This window comes from Hippopotamus amphibius, chromosome 6 (genome assembly GCF_030028045.1).
Source record: "Hippopotamus amphibius kiboko isolate mHipAmp2 chromosome 6, mHipAmp2.hap2, whole genome shotgun sequence".
In the NCBI taxonomy this organism is placed as follows: Eukaryota; Metazoa; Chordata; class Mammalia; order Artiodactyla; family Hippopotamidae; genus Hippopotamus; species Hippopotamus amphibius.
In genome coordinates, this window is record NC_080191.1 from 81255577 (window position 1) to 81262718 (window position 7142).

The 7142-nt window shown below is 36.5% G+C and overlaps 1 pseudogene; it reads right to left on the reverse strand.

Annotated features, from left to right (window-relative positions):
• Nucleotides 1-5649: 5649 nt before the first annotated feature.
• On the reverse strand, nt 5650-6384 carry LOC130855539 (ferritin light chain-like; annotated as a pseudogene).
• Nucleotides 6385-7142: the final 758 nt, after the last annotated feature.

Sequence of the window (7142 nt, forward strand, 5' to 3'; positions counted from 1 at the left end):
TAGAGGTAGGTAGGAGCTAGGCATCTTCTCTCCCACGATCTCAATACCAGCTGGCATGTTATAATAACTGCAAGTCTTATTCCAAATTCTGATAAAGATACAAACATTGACTAGAATGCCAACACTAAACCGCCAAGCAATCTGTTCCTATCGGCTTACTGAAGAGCTCACTCTGTCCTGACACATTTTAGGGAGCACCTTGATAGGAAGTTTCAGTCTGAGGTAGTGGTAACCATATTCTGAGGGCAGGATCAGCCGAAAACCTCTAGTCAGATTTGTCAGAAAAGTCTCCATTTAATGGGGCATCCTTACATGTGAGAATGTGAGACTTGCTAGAGGGGAACTGGTAAAATCTTTCTAGCCAAACCGTGTCTTTTCACACCACTCATCTCATCAATGAAAAAAAACAATATTTCAAACATGACTAATGACAACTAATACTTCCTGGATATATACATTTCAAGAACAATATTGAAATACTTAAGAACTTTGAAGCATAGATTCCTGATTCAGATAGTTCAAATGTTAACCAAACACCCCTTGGTTATAGTTAAGGTTAACTAAGACACAGAAACTCACACTGATATAACTTTCAGTCTATGTGGAGCAAATGATCTTCACTGTTCAAACTCAGGGCCAGATAACATTGCATCACACTTGAACCAGTACCTTAATCCATGCTATTTGCATATATGTATGTGATCTATTTTTTTCCTATCCAATATGTATGTGAAATCATAAATTTGAGGGCTAGTTACATTTGATTCTAATAATGCACTTTTAATAAATTCATGACTCTTCTGTAGACAATCTAAATGAGAATGTATTTTGAAAATTTTAAAAACATTTTTTAGTGTTCATCTAGATAAATAGTCTTCAGTATGAAAATTATTGTTTTTAGAATAGTATAAATTTGAGATCTATCACCTCTGTAGAATTAGTATTAATATAGGTTAAAACAGCACTAGATGAGCCCCCTAAAATTCTTATCTCCATTTGGTATCTTAGTGGGGCACAGTTTACACCAAGTACATAATTTTTAAAAAATTATAATTTCATTATTTTCTTTTCTTACAATTCCATTTTGCAAAATCTGTCTTAATACTCCTTTGACAAAATCTCTGAAAATAGAATCAGGAGAATCTTACCTCTCTGGTTTGAGTTATTTTTAATTAATGTACATTACATTTCTCTAATAGTCAGTGATAAAACAAATTTCATTCAAATACACTTTAAATAGCAGTGGAAAATTCTCTTTATGCCAAACAGAACCTAGATAATTTTTCTTTTACTCATAGGAGTACCAGATTTATTAATTCTGTATAGAAATAGAGAATTTTATAATACTTGCTCCTATTTTACAGTCTTTATGTACTATACAAATATTCTCTAGTGAATTCTTTTCTTTTCTAGTTACTTTTACCTACTCTATATTGTTCCAATATAAATAAAAATGGCCAGCCATTCACATGATCATAAACAGCATTCTAAACATTCATTTAATGATGATTAATAGGTCTCAAAAATATTTGAATACCAAATAAAACACATTTATGCCAATAAGCCACAAGAGTAAAATGTGGTGGAGTATGAACAAAAGGAGAGAAAAAGGGGAAGAATAATGGGAATATAAGGGTGGAAGAGAGAGGAAAGAAGCAGAAAAACCAGAAGAAGGGAAAATAGAGGCAGATCCAAGTATGACATTATGTACTCCGAGTTGGTTCCAAAACTTTAGAATTCAAAAATTTAAAAATTAGGGACTTCCTAGGTGGCACAGTGGTTAAAAATCTGCCTACCAATGCAGGAGACACAGGTTCAATCCCTGTTCCAGGAGGATCCCACATGCTGCAGAGCAACTAAGCCCATGCACCACAACTATTGAGCCTGCCCTCTAGAGCTGTGAGCCACAACTATTGAGCCCATGTGCCACAACTACTGAAGCCCACACACCTAAAGCCCGTGCTCTGCAACAAGAGAAGCCACTGCAATGAGGAGCCCATGCACCACAATGAAGAGTAGCCCCTCTCGCTGCAACTAGAGAAAGCCTGCGTGCAGCAACAAAGACCCAACACAGCCAATAAATAAATAAATAAATAAATAACTTTATTTTTTTAAATTTAAAAATTAAATACAAAAAAATTAACTTAAAATGAGTCATCGACATAAGTTTAAAATACAAAATTGTAAAACTCCTAGAAGATAATATAGAAGAAAATCAAAGTGACTTTGGTATGGTGATGCCTTCTTAGACACAACACCAAAAACATGGCCCATGGAAGAAATAAATTGATTAGCTGGACATAATTCAAATTAAAACCTCTGTACTGCAAAGACAATGTCAAGAGACATCAAGCCACAGACTGGGAGAAAAACTTTGGCAAAGGACATATCTGATAAAGAGTGATTATCTAAAATATACAAACAACACTCCAAACTCAGCAACAAGAAACAAATAGCACAATTTAAAAATGGGCCAAAGACCTTAACAGACACCTCAACAGAGAAGATACAGTCGGGGCAAATAGCTTATGAAAAGATGCTCCCCATCATATGCTGTCGGGAAAATGAAAATTAAGACAATAAAAAGATACCAATGCATCCCTATCGGAATAGCCAAAATCTAGAGCACAGACAATACCAATTGCCAGAGAGAATGTAGAGCAACAGGAACACTCATTCATTGCTAGTAGTAATGCAAAATGGTGCGGTCACTTTGGAAGACATTTTGGCAATGTTTTACAAAACTAAATATACTCTTAACCATACAATCCAGCAATTATGCTCCTTGGTATTTACCCAAAAGAGCTGAAAACATGTCCATACAAAAACCGGCACATGGATGTTTACGGCAGCTTTTTTCACAATTACCAAAAACTTGGAAGCAATCAAGATGTCCTTCAGTAAGTGATGAATAAATAAACTTATAATCCAGACAATGAAATGTTATTCAGCATTAAAAAGAAATGAGATGTCAAGCCATGAAAAGACATGGAGGAAAGTAAAATGTATATCACTAAGTGAAAAAAGCCAATCTATGCATGTAAAAGGCTACATAATATATGATTCCAATTATATTACATTCTGTAAAAGGCAAAACTATGAAGACAATAAAAAAGATGAGTAATTGCCAGGGATGAGGGCAGGAGATGGGAGATGAACAGGCAGAGCACAGGGGATGTTAGAGTAGTGAGATTATTCTGTATGGTCCTCTACTGGTGGATGTATGTCACTATTCATTTGTCCAAATCCATTGAACACACAACACCAAAAGTGAACCCTAAAGTAAGTTATAGACTTTGTTTGATTATACTGTGTCAATGTAGGTTCATCCTTGGTTAAAAAAAAAACATTCTGGTGGGCAATGTTGATAATAGCAGAGGCTATGCATGTGTGGGAACAGGGGGTATATGGGAAATCTCTGTACCTTCCTCTCAATTTTATTGTAAATATAAAACAATATAAATGAAGTCTATTAAAAATATAATATTCATAAGAGAGTTTTTAGGGATAGAATAAAAATCTTGAGAAAATTGTATGAGAAGTATGCTTCCCCCTCAGCCCTACTCCTGATTCTCTAACATCTCTACTCCTGACTCTCACTTTCCTCTGTTGACTGCATTTCTTCTTTATCAAGAAAGTTGAAACAATCAGAGGAAACTTTTATAGTCTACCACTATAATATCTATCAACTTTCTACATCTGTGCCCATATGCTCTGCCTTCCTTCTGGTTTCAAAGGAGGAGCTGAGTACACCCTTGGCCAAGGCTAGTTCTTCACTTGTGCAGTAGTTCCCTGTCTTCTTGCATTCCAGCAATTCTCTTCTCCTTCCCCGATTGTCAATTTTTCCATTTATAATTAATGTTATCAGCACAAAAATATGCTGCTATTTCTCTCATCGTAAAAAGTAAATTATCTCTTGACCTTACTTTTCCCTTTGGACAGCCCCTCTTCTCCCATTACAGCAAAATTTCTTGAGACTTTTCTCCATACCAGCAAGTGTTAATTTCTCTCTTTTCTCAAGAAACTAGAAAGGGAGCAGTAAATTCAACCCAATAAAAAGTACAAGGGGGCTTCCTAGGTGGCACAGTGGTTAAGAGTCTGCCTGCCAATGCAGGGGACACAGGTTTGATCCCTGCTCCAGGAAGATCCCACATGCCGCAGAGCAACTAAGCCCGTGTGCCAAAAAAAAAAAAAAAAAAAAAGTAAAAAAAAAAAAAAAAAAAAAGGACTTCCTAGGTGGCGCAGTGGTTAAGAATCCGCCTGACAATGCAGAGGTCACGGGTTCGATCCCAGCTCCAGGAAAATCCCACATGCCACGGAGCAACTAAGCCCGTGTGCCAAAAAAAAAAAAAAAAAAGTACAAGGAAGGGAATTTTACAGAATTTTTTTTTCAAATAAAACAAAATATACAGTACAGAAAATCCATTGAACTAAATCTGTTCTTGAATAGGACTAATAAAAGTGCTAAGCTTATAGCAAAACTGATCAAGAAAAAGAGGAAAAAAGGCCGAAATTATGAATAGCAAAAATGAAAAGGAAAACATCATTCAACATCCATAGATATCACATAGTTAATGAGGTTACTATGAACAATTTTATTAAAAAAAAAATTTACCAAAACTGAAACTAGAAGATATAGAAAACATGACTAGGTTTCCCTTTTTTAAATTAATTAAATCTATAGTTGAAAACCTGTCCATCAAATGAAAAAATCTGCAGGTCAGATGAGTTCATTTGATGGCTAGGTTTTCAACTTTTTTTTTTTTTGCACAAAATCTTATGAAAATGAAAATGAGAGAGAGCTCTGCACTCTATGAAGCTGAAATAAACCTGACACCAAAAATTAACAAGGACATAAAAGGAAAGAAAAAGTACAAGTCAACCTCTGCTACAAACATAGAAGCAAAACAAATATATATAAAATATATTAGAAATCAAATTCAGGATAACACATCATGAATAAGTTGGGTTTATTCCAGGCATGCAAGGTTGGCCAACAGTTGAAACTGAATTAGCTAGTTCCACATCTACAATAAAATACAATAAGCTCTTTTAGGTTTACAATAAGTGTTGTATTTGATTTCTAGGTCTCAAATATTCTTCATTGTTATGGGTTTCTAATGGCCTTCATACTGGCTTTTCAACTGTTACATATTTCTCCTCTTAGCCTTTTCCTTGAGAAAACTATTTTCAAATTTTTGCTACTAATTAAAAACTTTCAAAGTCATTTGAAATATTTTCACATTTCCAGAAATATTTCTTATTTTAAGTAATACTTTAGTTTTTCACACTATGACTCAGAATTCAGATGGACTAGTAAATGTTTGAGTAGCCAAAGCAGTTTTAGAAAAAAATAATTAGAAATATGTTTTTGAAAGGGATTGCATTGATTCTATACATCAATTTGGGAAGAATTACCATATAAATATTGAGACTTACAATCATGAACATGCAGTATCTTTCCATTTATTTAGATCATCTTTAGTTTCCCTCAGCAAACATCATTTGTGTTTCTCAGTGCATATTATAGTTTCATTTGTTAAATATATGCCTAAGCATTTTACTCTTTTTGATGCTACTGTAATTGGAATTGTGTTCCTTAATTTCATTTTTTTTTTTTAAAGTTGCTGCAAAAAGCTTTATTGTTTCCATTTGGTCCAAGGCTTGGGAGAGGGGTCCAGGTGGTTAAAAAGCTGCCTAGTGGCTGCAGAGAGGGGCTTCAGGCAGCAGCCCTGACACCAGAGGGGCTCCTCCAAGGCCGCTGGGCTTCGGAGGCTCCTAGTCGTGCTTGAGAGTGAGCCTTTCGAAGAGATACTCGCCCTGCCCAGCCTGGGGACCAGCCAGCCTGCGGAGGTTGGTCCGATGGTCGCCCATCTTCTTGATGAGTTTCACCTCCTCATCTAGGAAGTGGTTCTCCAGGAAGTCACAGAGGTGGGGGTCTGCGCGGGCAGAACCCAGGGCATGCAGATCCAAAAGGGCCTGGTTCAGGTTCTTCTCCAGGAGCATGGCGGTTTCCATAGCGTCCTGGGTTTTACCCCATTCATCTTGAGATGTCTTCTTCACGTCCACCGCTGGTTTTGCATTTTCAAGAGACACTCGGCGCCCTCGCGCTTCTCCTCGGCCGGAAAAAGTGGCCCATGCCCTCCAGAGCCACATCGTCACGGTCGAAATAGAAGCCCAGAGAGAGGTAGGTGTAGGAGGCCTGCAGATGCAAGTTGAACAGGCGGTTGACGGCAGCCTCCACCTCGGTGGAATAATTCTGACGAATCTGGGAGGCCATGGTTGATCGGTAATAAGGAGTTAAGCTCAAAAAGTGGTGTTGGCTGGTCCCGGTGACCGAGGATAGCTGAGTGGCTGAGTCCGAACGTTGCGACTGGAAAAAAGGTTGGAGGGTGGTCGGAGGCTGGAGCAAGGGGTGTCCCTGGGTCTGTTCCGTCGAAACACGGTTGAAGCAAGAGACAGATCCGGGGGACCGCCCAGTGCACCCTTAATTTCATTTTTGATTATTTGCTACAGGTAAAATATAGCAATAATACTTATTTTATGTATTAATCTTGTATTCTGTGACCTGTTGAACTTGTTTTTAGTTCCACCATTAGGTCCATTTTTGTGGATTCCTTAGGATTTGTTGCATATGAAATCATGTCATCTGAGAATAAAAAAAATTTTTTTTTCCTTTCCAAAAGAAGAAGAAAAGAAAAAAGAAATATGTGTGAATGCTGAGGAGGGGGGCTTGGCCTATCATATATCAAACAAACTAGGTTAAAAAGGTATAGTAATAAAAAAAAAAAAAAAGCATGGTACTGGCACAGATATAGGCAAGTAGATCTATTGAACAGAATAAGAGCTCCATATGAATTAAAGTCAAAAAGATGGGGGGAAAATGATGTTAATGTGTGAGGACAAAGGGCTTATCAGTTTGAGAAGGAAATTTTTTCTTAAACATAATTCCAAAGGTCAAAGTACTAAACTAAATGATTGGGTATAAAATAGGCTGCAAGGATGTATTATACAACATGGGGAAAATAGCCAATATTTTGTAATAACTGTAAATGAAGCATAACCTTTAAAAATTGTATTTAAAATATATATGGAGGAAAAAACAATTAAAAAAAAACACTCTGCATTAAATAAATAAGTAA